Source organism: Electrophorus electricus, chromosome 13, assembly GCF_041902795.1.
Source record: "Electrophorus electricus isolate QZ-2024a chromosome 13, ASM4190279v1, whole genome shotgun sequence".
Lineage (NCBI taxonomy): Eukaryota > Metazoa > Chordata > Actinopteri > Gymnotiformes > Gymnotidae > Electrophorus > Electrophorus electricus.
Genome location: NC_137509.1, coordinates 18,132,286 through 18,151,340, shown reverse-complemented (window position 1 = coordinate 18,151,340; position 19,055 = coordinate 18,132,286). Strand labels below are relative to the sequence as shown.

At 35.6% G+C, this 19,055-nt stretch overlaps 7 pseudogenes; all 7 read right to left on the bottom strand.

The window, feature by feature from the left end:
* Positions 1-1,152: 1,152 nt before the first annotated feature.
* On the bottom strand, positions 1,153-1,271 carry LOC145648438 (5S ribosomal RNA; annotated as a pseudogene).
* A 1,105-nt stretch (positions 1,272-2,376) lies between these two features.
* On the bottom strand, positions 2,377-2,495 carry LOC145648437 (5S ribosomal RNA; annotated as a pseudogene).
* Positions 2,496-4,039: 1,544 nt separating this feature from the next.
* On the bottom strand, positions 4,040-4,158 carry LOC145648436 (5S ribosomal RNA; annotated as a pseudogene).
* Positions 4,159-5,263: 1,105 nt separating this feature from the next.
* LOC145648435 (5S ribosomal RNA) lies at positions 5,264-5,382 on the bottom strand (annotated as a pseudogene).
* Positions 5,383-6,926: 1,544 nt separating this feature from the next.
* On the bottom strand, positions 6,927-7,045 carry LOC145647539 (5S ribosomal RNA; annotated as a pseudogene).
* Positions 7,046-10,347: 3,302 nt separating this feature from the next.
* Positions 10,348-10,466, bottom strand: LOC145647538 (5S ribosomal RNA; annotated as a pseudogene).
* Positions 10,467-18,154: 7,688 nt separating this feature from the next.
* LOC145647536 (5S ribosomal RNA) lies at positions 18,155-18,273 on the bottom strand (annotated as a pseudogene).
* Positions 18,274-19,055: the final 782 nt, after the last annotated feature.

Genomic DNA, 19,055 nt, shown 5'->3' with positions numbered 1-19,055 from the left:
CATTTCACATCCTAGCATGTCATCTTGACAGTTAATTAAAGTGATGCAAGAGAAGCTTACAGCATCTCGTAGTCCAATGTGCTAACATATAGTTTTTTGATGAATCACTGCACTTCACATTCAGGCATGTGAGTTGGAGAGTAAATGAAAGTGATGCAAAAAAAACTTACAGCATCTGCTATTCCCAGGTGCTAACAGATAGTTTGAGTTAATTATTCACTGCACTTCAAATTTGAACATGATAGCTTGAACATAAATTAAAGGGATGCAATACAATCTTACAGCACCTGCTATTCCCTGGTTCTAAAATATTTCTATTTAATCTGTACACTTCACATACAAGCTTGTCAGTTGCAGATTAAAGTAAAGTGATGCAACAAAAACTTACAGCATCTGCTATTCCCAGGTGCTAACAGATAGTTTTTTTAATTAATCACTGCATTTCACATCCTAGCATGTCATCTTGACAGTAAATTAAAGTGATGCAAGAGAAGCTTACAGCATCTCGTAGTCCAAGGTGCTAACATATAGTTTTTTGATGAATCACTGCACTTCACATTCAGGCATGTGAGTTGGAGAGTAAATGAAAGTGATGCAAAAAAAACTTACAGCATCTGCTATTCCCAGGTGCTAACAGATAGTTTGAGTTAATTATTCACTGCACTTCAAATTTGAACATGATAGCTTGAACATAAATTAAAGGGATGCAATACAATCTTACAGCACCTGCTATTCCCTGGTACTAAAATATTTCTATTTAATCTGTACACTTCACATACAAGCTTGTCAGTTGCAGATTAAAGTAAAGTGATGCAACAAAAACTTACAGCATTTGCTATTCCCAGGTGCTAACAGATAGTTTTTTTAATTAATCACTGCACTTCACATCCTAGCATGTCATCTTGAAAGTAAATTAAAGTGATGCAAGAGAAGCTTACAGCATCTCGTAGTCCAATGTGCTAACATATAGTTTTTTGATGAATCACTGCACTTCACATTCAGGCATGTGAGTTGGAGAGTAAATGAAAGTGATGCAAAAAAAACTTACAGCATCTGCTATTCCCAGGTGCTAACAGATAGTTTTTTTTAATAATCACTGCACTTCACATTTGAGCATGTCAGCTTGAAAGTAAATTAAAGTGATGCAAGAAAAGCTTACAGCACCTGGTATTCCTAGGTAGGGTCCCACCTCACTACTATTCAGGCCCAAACTTGCTTAGCTTCCAAGGTCAGATGAGATTGGGCGTTCTCAAGCTGGTGTGGCCGTAAGCCTTAAACACTTACTCAAATTGCCTAATCATAGCAAATATGATCAAAGACCAATCTGACAATTTTTTTTATTAATCCCTGCACTTGACATTCTAGAATGTTATCTTGAATGTAATTAAATGATGCAATAAAAGCTTACAATACGGAGCTGGTATACGGAGGCACTAATTATTCACTGCACTTCAAATTTGAACATGATAGCTTGAACATAAATTAAAGGGATGCAAACAATCTTACAGCACCTGCTATTCCCTGGTACTAAAATATTTCTATTTAATCTGTACACTTCACATACAAGCTTGTCAGTTGCAGATTAAAGTAAAGTGATGCAACAAAAACTTACAGCATCTGCTATTCCCAGGTGCTAACAGATAGTTTTTTTAATTAATCACTGCATTTCACATCCTAGCATGTCATCTTGACAGTTAATTAAAGTGATGCAAGAGAAGCTTACAGCATCTCGTAGTCCAAGGTGCTAACATATAGTTTTTTGATGAATCACTGCACTTCACATTCAGGCATGTGAGTTGGAGAGTAAATGAAAGTGATGCAAAAAAAACTTACAGCATCTGCTATTCCCAGGTGCTAACAGATAGTTTGAGTTAATTATTCACTGCACTTCAAATTTGAACATGATAGCTTGAACATAAATTAAAGGGATGCAATACAATCTTACAGCACCTGCTATTCCCTGGTACTAAAATATTTCTATTTAATCTGTACACTTCACATACAAGCTTGTCAGTTGCAGATTAAAGTAAAGTGATGCAACAAAAACTTACAGCATTTGCTATTCCCAGGTGCTAACAGATAGTTTTTTTAATTAATCACTGCACTTCACATCCTAGCATGTCATCTTGAAAGTAAATTAAAGTGATGCAAGAGAAGCTTACAGCATCTCGTAGTCCAAGGTGCTAACAGATAGATTTTTGAGGAATCACTGCACTTCACATTCAGGCATGTGAGTTGGAGAGTAAATGAAAGTGATGCAAAAAAAACTTACAGCATCTGCTATTCCCAGGTGCTAACAGATAGTTTTTTTTATTAATCACTGCACTTCACATTTGAGCATGTCAGCTTGAAAGTAAATTAAAGTGATGCAAGAAAAGCTTACAGCACCTGGTATTCCTAGGTAGGGTCCCACCTCACTACTATTCAGGCCCAAACTTGCTTAGCTTCCAAGGTCAGATGAGATTGGGCGTTCTCAAGCTGGTGTGGCCGTAAGCCTTAAACACTTACTCAAATTGCCTAATCATAGCAAATATGATCAAAGACCAATCTGACAATTTTTTTTATTAATCCCTGCACTTGACATTCTAGAATGTTATCTTGAATGTAATTAAATGATGCAATAAAAGCTTACAATACGGAGCTGGTATACGGAGGCACTAATTATTCACTGCACTTCAAATTTGAACATGATAGCTTGAACATAAATTAAAGGGATGCAAACAATCTTACAGCACCTGCTATTCCCTGGTACTAAAATATTTCTATTTAATCTGTACACTTCACATACAAGCTTGTCAGTTGCAGATTAAAGTAAAGTGATGCAACAAAAACTTACAGCATCTGCTATTCCCAGGTGCTAACAGATAGTTTTTTTAATTAATCACTGCATTTCACATCCTAGCATGTCATCTTGACAGTTAATTAAAGTGATGCAAGAGAAGCTTACAGCATCTCGTAGTCCAATGTGCTAACATATAGTTTTTTGATGAATCACTGCACTTCACATTCAGGCATGTGAGTTGGAGAGTAAATGAAAGTGATGCAAAAAAAACTTACAGCATCTGCTATTCCCAGGTGCTAACAGATAGTTTGAGTTAATTATTCACTGCACTTCAAATTTGAACATGATAGCTTGAACATAAATTAAAGGGATGCAATACAATCTTACAGCACCTGCTATTCCCTGGTTCTAAAATATTTCTATTTAATCTGTACACTTCACATACAAGCTTGTCAGTTGCAGATTAAAGTAAAGTGATGCAACAAAAACTTACAGCATCTGCTATTCCCAGGTGCTAACAGATAGTTTTTTTAATTAATCACTGCATTTCACATCCTAGCATGTCATCTTGACAGTAAATTAAAGTGATGCAAGAGAAGCTTACAGCATCTCGTAGTCCAAGGTGCTAACATATAGTTTTTTGATGAATCACTGCACTTCACATTCAGGCATGTGAGTTGGAGAGTAAATGAAAGTGATGCAAAAAAAACTTACAGCATCTGCTATTCCCAGGTGCTAACAGATAGTTTGAGTTAATTATTCACTGCACTTCAAATTTGAACATGATAGCTTGAACATAAATTAAAGGGATGCAATACAATCTTACAGCACCTGCTATTCCCTGGTACTAAAATATTTCTATTTAATCTGTACACTTCACATACAAGCTTGTCAGTTGCAGATTAAAGTAAAGTGATGCAACAAAAACTTACAGCATTTGCTATTCCCAGGTGCTAACAGATAGTTTTTTTAATTAATCACTGCACTTCACATCCTAGCATGTCATCTTGAAAGTAAATTAAAGTGATGCAAGAGAAGCTTACAGCATCTCGTAGTCCAATGTGCTAACATATAGTTTTTTGATGAATCACTGCACTTCACATTCAGGCATGTGAGTTGGAGAGTAAATGAAAGTGATGCAAAAAAAACTTACAGCATCTGCTATTCCCAGGTGCTAACAGATAGTTTTTTTTAATAATCACTGCACTTCACATTTGAGCATGTCAGCTTGAAAGTAAATTAAAGTGATGCAAGAAAAGCTTACAGCACCTGGTATTCCTAGGTAGGGTCCCACCTCACTACTATTCAGGCCCAAACTTGCTTAGCTTCCAAGGTCAGATGAGATTGGGCGTTCTCAAGCTGGTGTGGCCGTAAGCCTTAAACACTTACTCAAATTGCCTAATCATAGCAAATATGATCAAAGACCAATCTGACAATTTTTTTTATTAATCCCTGCACTTGACATTCTAGAATGTTATCTTGAATGTAATTAAATGATGCAATAAAAGCTTACAATACGGAGCTGGTATACGGAGGCACTAATTATTCACTGCACTTCAAATTTGAACATGATAGCTTGAACATAAATTAAAGGGATGCAAACAATCTTACAGCACCTGCTATTCCCTGGTACTAAAATATTTCTATTTAATCTGTACACTTCACATACAAGCTTGTCAGTTGCAGATTAAAGTAAAGTGATGCAACAAAAACTTACAGCATCTGCTATTCCCAGGTGCTAACAGATAGTTTTTTTAATTAATCACTGCATTTCACATCCTAGCATGTCATCTTGACAGTTAATTAAAGTGATGCAAGAGAAGCTTACAGCATCTCGTAGTCCAAGGTGCTAACATATAGTTTTTTGATGAATCACTGCACTTCACATTCAGGCATGTGAGTTGGAGAGTAAATGAAAGTGATGCAAAAAAAACTTACAGCATCTGCTATTCCCAGGTGCTAACAGATAGTTTGAGTTAATTATTCACTGCACTTCAAATTTGAACATGATAGCTTGAACATAAATTAAAGGGATGCAATACAATCTTACAGCACCTGCTATTCCCTGGTACTAAAATATTTCTATTTAATCTGTACACTTCACATACAAGCTTGTCAGTTGCAGATTAAAGTAAAGTGATGCAACAAAAACTTACAGCATTTGCTATTCCCAGGTGCTAACAGATAGTTTTTTTAATTAATCACTGCACTTCACATCCTAGCATGTCATCTTGAAAGTAAATTAAAGTGATGCAAGAGAAGCTTACAGCATCTCGTAGTCCAAGGTGCTAACAGATAGATTTTTGAGGAATCACTGCACTTCACATTCAGGCATGTGAGTTGGAGAGTAAATGAAAGTGATGCAAAAAAAACTTACAGCATCTGCTATTCCCAGGTGCTAACAGATAGTTTTTTTTATTAATCACTGCACTTCACATTTGAGCATGTCAGCTTGAAAGTAAATTAAAGTGATGCAAGAAAAGCTTACAGCACCTGGTATTCCTAGGTAGGGTCCCACCTCACTACTATTCAGGCCCAAACTTGCTTAGCTTCCAAGGTCAGATGAGATTGGGCGTTCTCAAGCTGGTGTGGCCGTAAGCCTTAAACACTTACTCAAATTGCCTAATCATAGCAAATATGATCAAAGACCAATCTGACAATTTTTTTTATTAATCCCTGCACTTGACATTCTAGAATGTTATCTTGAATGTAATTAAATGATGCAATAAAAGCTTACAATACGGAGCTGGTATACGGAGGCACTAATTATTCACTGCACTTCAAATTTGAACATGATAGCTTGAACATAAATTAAAGGGATGCAAACAATCTTACAGCACCTGCTATTCCCTGGTACTAAAATATTTCTATTTAATCTGTACACTTCACATACAAGCTTGTCAGTTGCAGATTAAAGTAAAGTGATGCAACAAAAACTTACAGCATCTGCTATTCCCAGGTGCTAACAGATAGTTTTTTAAATTAATCACTGCATTTCACATCCTAGCATGTCATCTTGACAGTTAATTAAAGTGATGCAAGAGAAGCTTACAGCATCTAGTAGTCCAATGTGCTAACATATAGTTTTTTGATGAATCACTGCACTTCACATTCAGGCATGTGAGTTGGAGAGTAAATGAAAGTGATGCAAAAAAAACTTACAGCATCTGCTATTCCCAGGTGCTAACAGATAGTTTAAGTTAATTATTCACTGCACTTCAAATTTGAACATGATAGCTTGAACATAAATTAAAGGGATGCAATACAATCTTACAGCACCTGCTATTCCCTGGTACTAAAATATTTCTATTTAATCTGTACACTTCACATACAAGCTTGTCAGTTGCAGATTAAAGTAAAGTGATGCAACAAAAATTTACAGCATCTGCTATTCCCAGGTGCTAACAGATAGTTTTTTTAATTAATCACTGCATTTCACATCCTAGCATGTCATCTTGACAGTAAATTAAAGTGATGCAAGAGAAGCTTACAGCATCTCGTAGTCCAAGGTGCTAACATATAGGTTTTTGATGAATCACTGCACTTCACATTCAGGCATGTGAGTTGGAGAGTAAATGAAAGTGATGCAAAAAAAACTTACAGCATCTGCTATTCCCAGGTGCTAACAGATAATTTGAGTTAATTATTCACTGCACTTCAAATTTGAACATGATAGCTTGAACATAAATTAAAGGGATGCAATACAATCTTACAGCACCTGCTATTCCCTGGTACTAAAATATTTCTATTTAATCTGTACACTTCACATACAAGCTTGTCAGTTGCAGATTAAAGTAAAGTGATGCAACAAAAACTTACAGCATTTGCTATTCCCAGGTGCTAACAGATAGTTTTTTTAATTAATCACTGCACTTCACATCCTAGCATGTCATCTTGAAAGTAAATTAAAGTGATGCAAGAGAAGCTTACAGCATCTCGTAGTCCAAGGTGCTAACAGATAGATTTTTGAGGAATCACTGCACTTCACATTCAGGCATGTGAGTTGGAGAGTAAATGAAAGTGATGCAAAAAAAACTTACAGCATCTGCTATTCCCAGGTGCTAACAGATAGTTTTTTTTATTAATCACTGCACTTCACATTTGAGCATGTCAGCTTGAAAGTAAATTAAAGTGATGCAAGAAAAGCTTACAGCACCTGGTATTCCTAGGTAGGGTCCCACCTCAGTACTATTCAGGCCCAAACTTGCTTAGCTTCCAAGGTCAGATGAGATTGGGCGTTCTCAAGATGGTGTGGCCGTAAGCCTTAAACACTTACTCAAATTGCCTAATCATAGCAAATATGATCAAAGACCAATCTGACAATTTTTTTTATTAATCCCTGCACTTGACATTCTAGAATGTTATCTTGAATGTAATTAAATGATGCAATAAAAGCTTACAATACGGAGCTGGTATACGGAGGCACTAATTATTCACTGCACTTCAAATTTGAACATGATAGCTTGAACATAAATTAAAGGGATGCAATACAATCTTACAGCACCTGCTATTCCCTGGTACTAAAATATTTCTATTTAATCTGTACACTTCACATACAAGCTTGTCAGTTGCAGATTAAAGTAAAGTGATGCAACAAAAACTTACAGCATCTGCTATTCCCAGGTGCTAACAGATAGTTTTTTTAATTAATCACTGCATTTCACATCCTAGCATGTCATCTTGACAGTAAATTAAAGTGATGCAAGAGAAGCTTACAGCATCTCGTAGTCCAAGGTGCTAACATATAGTTTTTTGATGAATCACTGCACTTCACATTCAGGCATGTGAGTTGGAGAGTAAATGAAAGTGATGCAAAAAAAACTTACAGCATCTGCTATTCCCAGGTGCTAACAGATAGTTTGAGTTAATTATTCACTGCACTTCAAATTTGAACATGATAGCTTGAACATAAATTAAAGGGATGCAATACAATCTTACAGCACCTGCTATTCCCTGGTACTAAAATATTTCTATTTAATCTGTACACTTCACATACAAGCTTGTCAGTTGCAGATTAAAGTAAAGTGATGCAACAAAAATTTACAGCATTTGCTATTCCCAGGTGCTAACAGATAGTTTTTTTAATTAATCACTGCACTTCACATCCTAGCATGTCATCTTGAAAGTAAATTAAAGTGATGCAAGAGAAGCTTACAGCATCTCGTAGTCCAAGGTGCTAACAGATAGATTTTTGAGGAATCACTGCACTTCACATTCAGGCATGTGAGTTGGAGAGTAAATGAAAGTGATGCAAAAAAAACTTACAGCATCTGCTATTCCCAGGTGCTAACAGATAGTTTGAGTTAATTATTCACTGCACTTCAAATTTGAACATGATAGCTTGAACATAAATTAAAGGGATGCAATACAATCTTACAGCACCTGCTATTCCCTGGTACTAAAATATTTCTATTTAATCTGTACACTTCACATACAAGCTTGTCAGTTGCAGATTAAAGTAAAGTGATGCAACAAAAACTTACAGCATTTGCTATTCCCAGGTGCTAACAGATAGTTTTTTTAATTAATCACTGCACTTCACATCCTAGCATGTCATCTTGAAAGTAAATTAAAGTGATGCAAGAGAAGCTTACAGCATCTCGTAGTCCAAGGTGCTAACAGATAGATTTTTGAGGAATCACTGCACTTCACATTCAGGCATGTGAGTTGGAGAGTAAATGAAAGTGATGCAAAAAAAACTTACAGCATCTGCTATTCCCAGGTGCTAACAGATAGTTTGAGTTAATTATTCACTGCACTTCAAATTTGAACATGATAGCTTGAACATAAATTAAAGGGATGCAATACAATCTTACAGCACCTGCTATTCCCTGGTACTAAAATATTTCTATTTAATCTGTACACTTCACATACAAGCTTGTCAGTTGCAGATTAAAGTAAAGTGATGCAACAAAAACTTACAGCATTTGGTATTCCCAGGTGCTAACAGATAGTTTTTTTAATTAATCACTGCACTTCACATCCTAGCATGTCATCTTGAAAGCAAATTAAAGTGATGCAAGAGAAGCTTACAGCATCTCGTAGTCCAAGGTGCTAACAGATAGATTTTTGAGGAATCACTGCACTTCACATTCAGGCATGTGAGTTGGAGAGTAAATGAAAGTGATGCAAAAAAAACTTACAGCATCTGCTATTCCCAGGTGCTAACAGATAGTTTGAGTTAATTATTCACTGCACTTCAAATTTGAACATGATAGCTTGAACATAAATTAAAGGGATGCAATACAATCTTACAGCACCTGCTATTCCCTGGTACTAAAATATTTCTATTTAATCTGTACACTTCACATACAAGCTTGTCAGTTGCAGATTAAAGTAAAGTGATGCAACAAAAACTTACAGCATCTGCTATTCCCAGGTGCTAACAGATATTTTTTTTAATTAATCACTGCATTTCACATCGTAGCATGTCATCTTGACAGTAAATTAAAGTGATGCAAGAGAAGCTTACAGCATCTCATAGTCCAAGGTGCTAACAGATAGATTTTTGAGGAATCACTGCACTTCACATTCAGGCATGTGAGTTGGAGAGTAAATGAAAGTGATGCAAAAAAAACTTACAGCATCTGCTATTCCCAGGTGCTAACAGATAGTTTGAGTTAATTATTCACTGCACTTCAAATTTGAACATGATAGCTTGAACATAAATTAAAGGGATGCAATACAATCTTACAGCACCTGCTATTCCCTGGTACTAAAATATTTCTATTTAATCTGTACACTTCACATACAAGCTTGTCAGTTGCAGATTAAAGTAAAGTGATGCAACAAAAACTTACAGCATCTGCTATTCCCAGGTGCTAACAGATAGTTTTTTTAATTAATCACTGCATTTCACATCCTAGCATGTCATCTTGACAGTAAATTAAAGTGATGCAAGAGAAGCTTACAGCATCTCGTAGTCCAAGGTGCTAACATATAGTTTTTTGATGAATCACTGCACTTCACATTCAGGCATGTGAGTTGGAGAGTAAATGAAAGTGATGCAAAAAAAAACTTACAGCATCTGCTATTCCCAGGTGCTAACAGATAGTTTGAGTTAATTATTCACTGCACTTCAAATTTGAACATGATAGCTTGAACATAAATTAAAGGGATGCAATACAATCTTACAGCACCTGCTATTCCCTGGTACTAAAATATTTCTATTTAATCTGTACACTTCACATACAAGCTTGTCAGTTGCAGATTAAAGTAAAGTGATGCAACAAAAACTTACAGCATTTGCTATACCCAGGTGCTAACAGATAGTTTTTTTAATTAATCACTGCACTTCACATCCTAGCATGTCATCTTGAAAGTAAATTAAAGTGATGCAAGAGAAGCTTACAGCATCTCGTAGTCCAAGGTGCTAACAGATAGATTTTTGAGGAATCACTGCACTTCACATTCAGGCATGTGAGTTGGAGAGTAAATGAAAGTGATGCAAAAAAAACTTACAGCATCTGCTATTCCCAGGTGCTAACAGATAGTTTTTTTTATTAATCACTGCACTTCACATTTGAGCATGTCAGCTTGAAAGTAAATTAAAGTGATGCAAGAAAAGCTTACAGCACCTGGTATTCCTAGGTAGGGTCCCACCTCAGTACTATTCAGGCCCAAACTTGCTTAGCTTCCAAGGTCAGATGAGATTGGGCGTTCTCAAGATGGTGTGGCCGTAAGCCTTAAACACTTACTCAAATTGCCTAATCATAGCAAATATGATCAAAGACCAATCTGACAATTTTTTTTATTAATCCCTGCACTTGACATTCTAGAATGTTATCTTGAATGTAATTAAATGATGCAATAAAAGCTTACAATACAGAGCTGGTATACGGAGGCACTAATTATTCACTGCACTTCAAATTTGAACATGATAGCTTGAACATAAATTAAAGGGATGCAAACAATCTTACAGCACCTGCTATTCCCTGGTACTAAAATATTTCTATTTAATCTGTACACTTCACATACAAGCTTGTCAGTTGCAGATTAAAGTAAAGTGATGCAACAAAAACTTACAGCATCTGCTATTCCCAGGTGCTAACAGATAGTTTTTTTAATTAATCACTGCATTTCACATCCTAGCATGTCATCTTGACAGTTAATTAAAGTGATGCAAGAGAAGCTTACAGCATCTCGTAGTCCAATGTGCTAACATATAGTTTTTTGATGAATCACTGCACTTCACATTCAGGCATGTGAGTTGGAGAGTAAATGAAAGTGATGCAAAAAAAACTTACAGCATCTGCTATTCCCAGGTGCTAACAGATAGTTTGAGTTAATTATTCACTGCACTTCAAATTTGAACATGATAGCTTGAACATAAATTAAAGGGATGCAATACAATCTTACAGCACCTGCTATTCCCTGGTACTAAAATATTTCTATTTAATCTGTACACTTCACATACAAGCTTGTCAGTTGCAGATTAAAGTAAAGTGATGCAACAAAAACTTACAGCATCTGCTATTCCCAGGTGCTAACAGATAGTTTTTTTAATTAATCACTGCATTTCACATCCTAGCATGTCATCTTGACAGTAAATTAAAGTGATGCAAGAGAAGCTTACAGCATCTCGTAGTCCAAGGTGCTAACATATAGTTTTTTGATGAATCACTACACTTCACATTCAGGCATGTGAGTTGGAGAGTAAATGAAAGTGATGCAAAAAAAATTTACAGCATCTGCTATTCCCAGGTGCTAACAGATAGTTTGAGTTAATTATTCACTGCACTTCAAATTTGAACATGATAGCTTGAACATAAATTAAAGGGATGCAATACAATCTTACAGCACCTGCTATTCCCTGGTACTAAAATATTTCTATTTAATCTGTACACTTCACATACAAGCTTGTCAGTTGCAGATTAAAGTAAAGTGATGCAACAAAAACTTACAGCATCTGCTATTCCCAGGTGCTAACAGATAGTTTTTTTAATTAATCACTGCATTTCACATCCTAGCATGTCATCTTGACAGTAAATTAAAGTGATGCAAGAGAAGCTTACAGCATCTCGTAGTCCAAGGTGCTGACATATAGTTTTTTGATGAATCACTGCACTTCACATTCAGGCATGTGAGTTGGAGAGTAAATGAAAGTGATGCAAAAAAAACTTACAGCATCTGCTATTCCCAGGTGCTAACAGATAGTTTGAGTTAATTATTCACTGCACTTCAAATTTGAACATGATAGCTTGAACATAAATTAAAGGGATGCAAACAATCTTACAGCACCTGCTATTCCCTGGTACTAAAATATTTCTATTTAATCTGTACACTTCACATACAAGCTTGTCAGTTGCAGATTAAAGTAAAGTGATGCAACAAAAACTTACAGCATCTGCTATTCCCAGGTGCTAACAGATAGTTTTTTTAATTAATCACTGCATTTCACATCCTAGCATGTCATCTTGACAGTTAATTAAAGTGATGCAAGAGAAGCTTACAGCATCTCGTAGTCCAATGTGCTAACATATAGTTTTTTGATGAATCACTGCACTTCACATTCAGGCATGTGAGTTGGAGAGTAAATGAAAGTGATGCAAAAAAAACTTACAGCATCTGCTATTCCCAGGTGCTAACAGATAGTTTGAGTTAATTATTCACTGCACTTCAAATTTGAACATGATAGCTTGAACATAAATTAAAGGGATGCAATACAATCTTACAGCACCTGCTATTCCCTGGTACTAAAATATTTCTATTTAATCTGTACACTTCACATACAAGCTTGTCAGTTGCAGATTAAAGTAAAGTGATGCAACAAAAACTTACAGCATCTGCTATTCCCAGGTGCTAACAGATAGTTTTTTTAATTAATCACTGCATTTCACATCCTAGCATGTCATCTTGACAGTAAATTAAAGTGATGCAAGAGAAGCTTACAGCATCTCGTAGTCCAAGGTGCTAACATATAGTTTTTTGATGAATCACTACACTTCACATTCAGGCATGTGAGTTGGAGAGTAAATGAAAGTGATGCAAAAAAAACTTACAGCATCTGCTATTCCCAGGTGCTAACAGATAGTTTGAGTTAATTATTCACTGCACTTCAAATTTGAACATGATAGCTTGAACATAAATTAAAGGGATGCAATACAATCTTACAGCACCTGCTATTCCCTGGTACTAAAATATTTCTATTTAATCTGTACACTTCACATACAAGCTTGTCAGTTGCAGATTAAAGTAAAGTGATGCAACAAAAACTTACAGCATCTGCTATTCCCAGGTGCTAACAGATAGTTTTTTTAATTAATCACTGCATTTCACATCCTAGCATGTCATCTTGACAGTAAATTAAAGTGATGCAAGAGAAGCTTACAGCATCTCGTAGTCCAAGGTGCTGACATATAGTTTTTTGATGAATCACTGCACTTCACATTCAGGCATGTGAGTTGGAGAGTAAATGAAAGTGATGCAAAAAAAACTTACAGCATCTGCTATTCCCAGGTGCTAACAGATAGTTTGAGTTAATTATTCACTGCACTTCAAATTTGAACATGATAGCTTGAACATAAATTAAAGGGATGCAATACAATCTTACAGCACCTGCTATTCCCTGGTACTAAAATATTTCTATTTAATCTGTACACTTCACATACAAGCTTGTCAGTTGCAGATTAAAGTAAAGTGATGCAACAAAAACTTACAGCATTTGCTATTCCCAGGTGCTAACAGATAGTTTTTTTAATTAATCACTGCACTTCACATCCTAGCATGTCATCTTGAAAGTAAATTAAAGTGATGCAAGAGAAGCTTACAGCATCTCGTAGTCCAATGTGCTAACATATAGTTTTTTGATGAATCACTGCACTTCACATTCAGGCATGTGAGTTGGAGAGTAAATGAAAGTGATGCAAAAAAAACTTACAGCATCTGCTATTCCCAGGTGCTAACAGATAGTTTGAGTTAATTATTCACTGCACTTCAAATTTGAACATGATAGCTTGAACATAAATTAAAGGGATGCAATACAATCTTACAGCACCTGCTATTCCCTGGTACTAAAATATTTCTATTTAATCTGTACACTTCACATACAAGCTTGTCAGTTGCAGATTAAAGTAAAGTGATGCAACAAAAACTTACAGCATCTGCTATTCCCAGGTGCTAACAGATAGTTTTTTTAATTAATCACTGCATTTCACATCCTAGCATGTCATCTTGACAGTAAATTAAAGTGATGCAAGAGAAGCTTACAGCATCTCGTAGTCCAAGGTGCTAACATATAGTTTTTTGATGAATCACTGCACTTCACATTCAGGCATGTGAGTTGGAGAGTAAATGAAAGTGATGCAAAAAAAACTTACAGCATCTGCTATTCCCAGGTGCTAACAGATAGTTTGAGTTAATTATTCACTGCACTTCAAATTTGAACATGATAGCTTGAACATAAATTAAAGGGATGCAATACAATCTTACAGCACCTGCTATTCCCTGGTACTAAAATATTTCTATTTAATCTGTACACTTCACATACAAGCTTGTCAGTTGCAGATTAAAGTAAAGTGATGCAACAAAAACTTACAGCATCTGCTATTCCCAGGTGCTAACAGATAGTTTTTTTAATTAATCACTGCATTTCACATCCTAGCATGTCATCTTGACAGTAAATTAAAGTGATGCAAGAGAAGCTTACAGCATCTCGTAGTCCAAGGTGCTGACATATAGTTTTTTGATGAATCACTGCACTTCACATTCAGGCATGTGAGTTGGAGAGTAAATGAAAGTGATGCAAAAAAAACTTACAGCATCTGCTATTCCCAGGTGCTAACAGATAGTTTGAGTTAATTATTCACTGCACTTCAAATTTGAACATGATAGCTTGAACATAAATTAAAGGGATGCAAACAATCTTACAGCACCTGCTATTCCCTGGTACTAAAATATTTCTATTTAATCTGTACACTTCACATACAAGCTTGTCAGTTGCAGATTAAAGTAAAGTGATGCAACAAAAACTTACAGCATCTGCTATTCCCAGGTGCTAACAGATAGTTTTTTTAATTAATCACTGCATTTCACATCCTAGCATGTCATCTTGACAGTTAATTAAAGTGATGCAAGAGAAGCTTACAGCATCTCGTAGTCCAATGTGCTAACATATAGTTTTTTGATGAATCACTGCACTTCACATTCAGGCATGTGAGTTGGAGAGTAAATGAAAGTGATGCAAAAAAAACTTACAGCATCTGCTATTCCCAGGTGCTAACAGATAGTTTGAGTTAATTATTCACTGCACTTCAAATTTGAACATGATAGCTTGAACATAAATTAAAGGGATGCAATACAATCTTACAGCACCTGCTATTCCCTGGTACTAAAATATTTCTATTTAATCTGTACACTTCACATACAAGCTTGTCAGTTGCAGATTAAAGTAAAGTGATGCAACAAAAACTTACAGCATCTGCTATTCCCAGGTGCTAACAGATAGTTTTTTTAATTAATCACTGCATTTCACATCCTAGCATGTCATCTTGACAGTAAATTAAAGTGATGCAAGAGAAGCTTACAGCATCTCGTAGTCCAAGGTGCTAACATATAGTTTTTTGATGAATCACTACACTTCACATTCAGGCATGTGAGTTGGAGAGTAAATGAAAGTGATGCAAAAAAAACTTACAGCATCTGCTATTCCCAGGTGCTAACAGATAGTTTGAGTTAATTATTCACTGCACTTCAAATTTGAACATGATAGCTTGAACATAAATTAAAGGGATGCAATACAATCTTACAGCACCTGCTATTCCCTGGTACTAAAATATTTCTATTTAATCTGTACACTTCACATACAAGCTTGTCAGTTGCAGATTAAAGTAAAGTGATGCAACAAAAACTTACAGCATCTGCTATTCCCAGGTGCTAACAGATAGTTTTTTTAATTAATCACTGCATTTCACATCCTAGCATGTCATCTTGACAGTAAATTAAAGTGATGCAAGAGAAGCTTACAGCATCTCGTAGTCCAAGGTGCTGACATATAGTTTTTTGATGAATCACTGCACTTCACATTCAGGCATGTGAGTTGGAGAGTAAATGAAAGTGATGCAAAAAAAACTTACAGCATCTGCTATTCCCAGGTGCTAACAGATAGTTTGAGTTAATTATTCACTGCACTTCAAATTTGAACATGATAGCTTGAACATAAATTAAAGGGATGCAATACAATCTTACAGCACCTGCTATTCCCTGGTACTAAAATATTTCTATTTAATCTGTACACTTCACATACAAGCTTGTCAGTTGCAGATTAAAGTAAAGTGATGCAACAAAAACTTACAGCATTTGCTATTCCCAGGTGCTAACAGATAGTTTTTTTAATTAATCACTGCACTTCACATCCTAGCATGTCATCTTGAAAGTAAATTAAAGTGATGCAAGAGAAGCTTACAGCATCTCGTAGTCCAATGTGCTAACATATAGTTTTTTGATGAATCACTGCACTTCACATTCAGGCATGTGAGTTGGAGAGTAAATGAAAGTGATGCAAAAAAAACTTACAGCATCTGCTATTCCCAGGTGCTAACAGATAGTTTGAGTTAATTATTCACTGCACTTCAAATTTGAACATGATAGCTTGAACATAAATTAAAGGGATGCAATACAATCTTACAGCACCTGCTATTCCCTGGTACTAAAATATTTCTATTTAATCTGTACACTTCACATACAAGCTTGTCAGTTGCAGATTAAAGTAAAGTGATGCAACAAAAACTTACAGCATCTGCTATTCCCAGGTGCTAACAGATAGTTTTTTTAATTAATCACTGCATTTCACATCCTAGCATGTCATCTTGACAGTAAATTAAAGTGATGCAAGAGAAGCTTACAGCATCTCGTAGTCCAAGGTGCTAACATATAGTTTTTTGATGAATCACTGCACTTCACATTCAGGCATGTGAGTTGGAGAGTAAATGAAAGTGATGCAAAAAAAACTTACAGCATCTGCTATTCCCAGGTGCTAACAGATAGTTTGAGTTAATTATTCACTGCACTTCAAATTTGAACATGATAGCTTGAACATAAATTAAAGGGATGCAATACAATCTTACAGCACCTGCTATTCCCTGGTACTAAAATATTTCTATTTAATCTGTACACTTCACATACAAGCTTGTCAGTTGCAGATTAAAGTAAAGTGATGCAACAAAAACTTACAGCATTTGCTATTCCCAGGTGCTAACAGATATTTTTTTTAATTAATCACTGCATTTCACATCGTAGCATGTCATCTTGACAGTAAATTAAAGTGATGCAAGAGAAGCTTACAGCATCTCATAGTCCAAGGTGCTAACAGATAGATTTTTGAGGAATCACTGCACTTCACATTCAGGCATGTGAGTTGGAGAGTAAATGAAAGTGATGCAAAAAAAACTTACAGCATCTGCTATTCCCAGGTGCTAACAGATAGTTTGAGTTAATTATTCACTGCACTTCAAATTTGAACATGATAGCTTGAACATAAATTAAAGGGATGCAATACAATCTTACAGCACCTGCTATTCCCTGGTACTAAAATATTTCTATTTAATCTGTACACTTCACATACAAGCTTGTCAGTTGCAGATTAAAGTAAAGTGATGCAACAAAAATTTACAGCATCTGCTATTCCCAGGTGCTAACAGATAGTTTTTTTAATTAATCACTGCATTTCACATCCTAGCATGTCATCTTGACAGTAAATTAAAGTGATGCAAGAGAAGCTTACAGCATCTCGTAGTCCAAGGTGCTAACATATAGTTTTTTGATGAATCACTGCACTTCACATTCAGGCATGTGAGTTGGAGAGTAAATGAAAGTGATGCAAAAAAAACTTACAGCATCTGCTATTCCCAGGTGCTAACAGATAATTTGAGTTAATTATTCACTGCACTTCAAATTTGAACATGATAGCTTGAACATAAATTAAAGGGATGCAATACAATCTTACAGCACCTGCTATTCCCTGGTACTAAAATATTTCTATTTAATCTGTACACTTCACATACAAGCTTGTCAGTTGCAGATTAAAGTAAAGTGATGCAACAAAAACTTACAGCATTTGCTATTCCCAGGTGCTAACAGATAGTTTTTTTAATTAATCACTGCACTTCACATCCTAGCATGTCATCTTGAAAGTAAATTAAAGTGATGCAAGAGAAGCTTACAGCATCTCGTAGTCCAAGGTGCTAACAGATAGATTTTTGAGGAATCACTGCACTTCACATTCAGGCATGTGAGTTGGAGAGTAAATGAAAGTGATGCAAAAAAAACTTACAGCATCTGCTATTCCCAGGTGCTAACAGATAGTTTTTTTTATTAATCACTGCACTTCACATTTGAGCATGTCAGCTTGAAAGTAAATTAAAGTGATGCAAGAAAAGCTTACAGCACCTGGTATTCCTAGGTAGGGTCCCACCTCAGTACTATTCAGGCCCAAACTTGCTTAGCTTCCAAGGTCAGATGAGATTGGGCGTTCTCAAGATGGTGTGGCCGTAAGCCTTAAACACTTACTCAAATTGCCTAATCATAGCAAATATGATCAAAGACCAATCTGACAATTTTTTTTATTAATCCCTGCACTTGACATTCTAGAATGTTATCTTGAATGTAATTAAATGATGCAATAAAAGCTTACAATACGGAGCTGGTATACGGAGGCACTAATTATTCACTGCACTTCAAATTTGAACATGATAGCTTGAACATAAATTAAAGGGATGCAAACAATCTTACAGCACCTGCTATTCCCTGGTACTAAAATATTTCTATTTAATCTGTACACTTCACATACAAGCTTGTCAGTTGCAGATTAAAGTAAAGTGATGCAACAAAAACTTACAGCATCTGCTATTCCCAGGTGCTAACAGATAGTTTTTTTAATTAATCACTGCATTTCACATCCTAGCATGTCATCTTGACAGTTAATTAAAGTTATGCAAGAGAAGCTTACAGCATCTCGTAGTCCAATGTGCTAACATATAGTTTTTTGATGAATCACTGCACTTCACATTCAGGCATGTGAGTTGGAGAGTAAATGAAAGTGATGCAAAAAAAACTTACAGCATCTGCTATTCCCAGGTGCTAACAGATAGTTTGAGTTAATTATTCACTGCACTTCAAATTTGAACATGATAGCTTGAACATAAATTAAAGGGATGCAATACAATCTTACAGCACCTGCTATTCCCTGGTACTAAAATATTTCTATTTAATCTGTACACTTCACATACAAGCTTGTCAGTTGCAGATTAAAGTAAAGTGATGCAACAAAAACTTACAG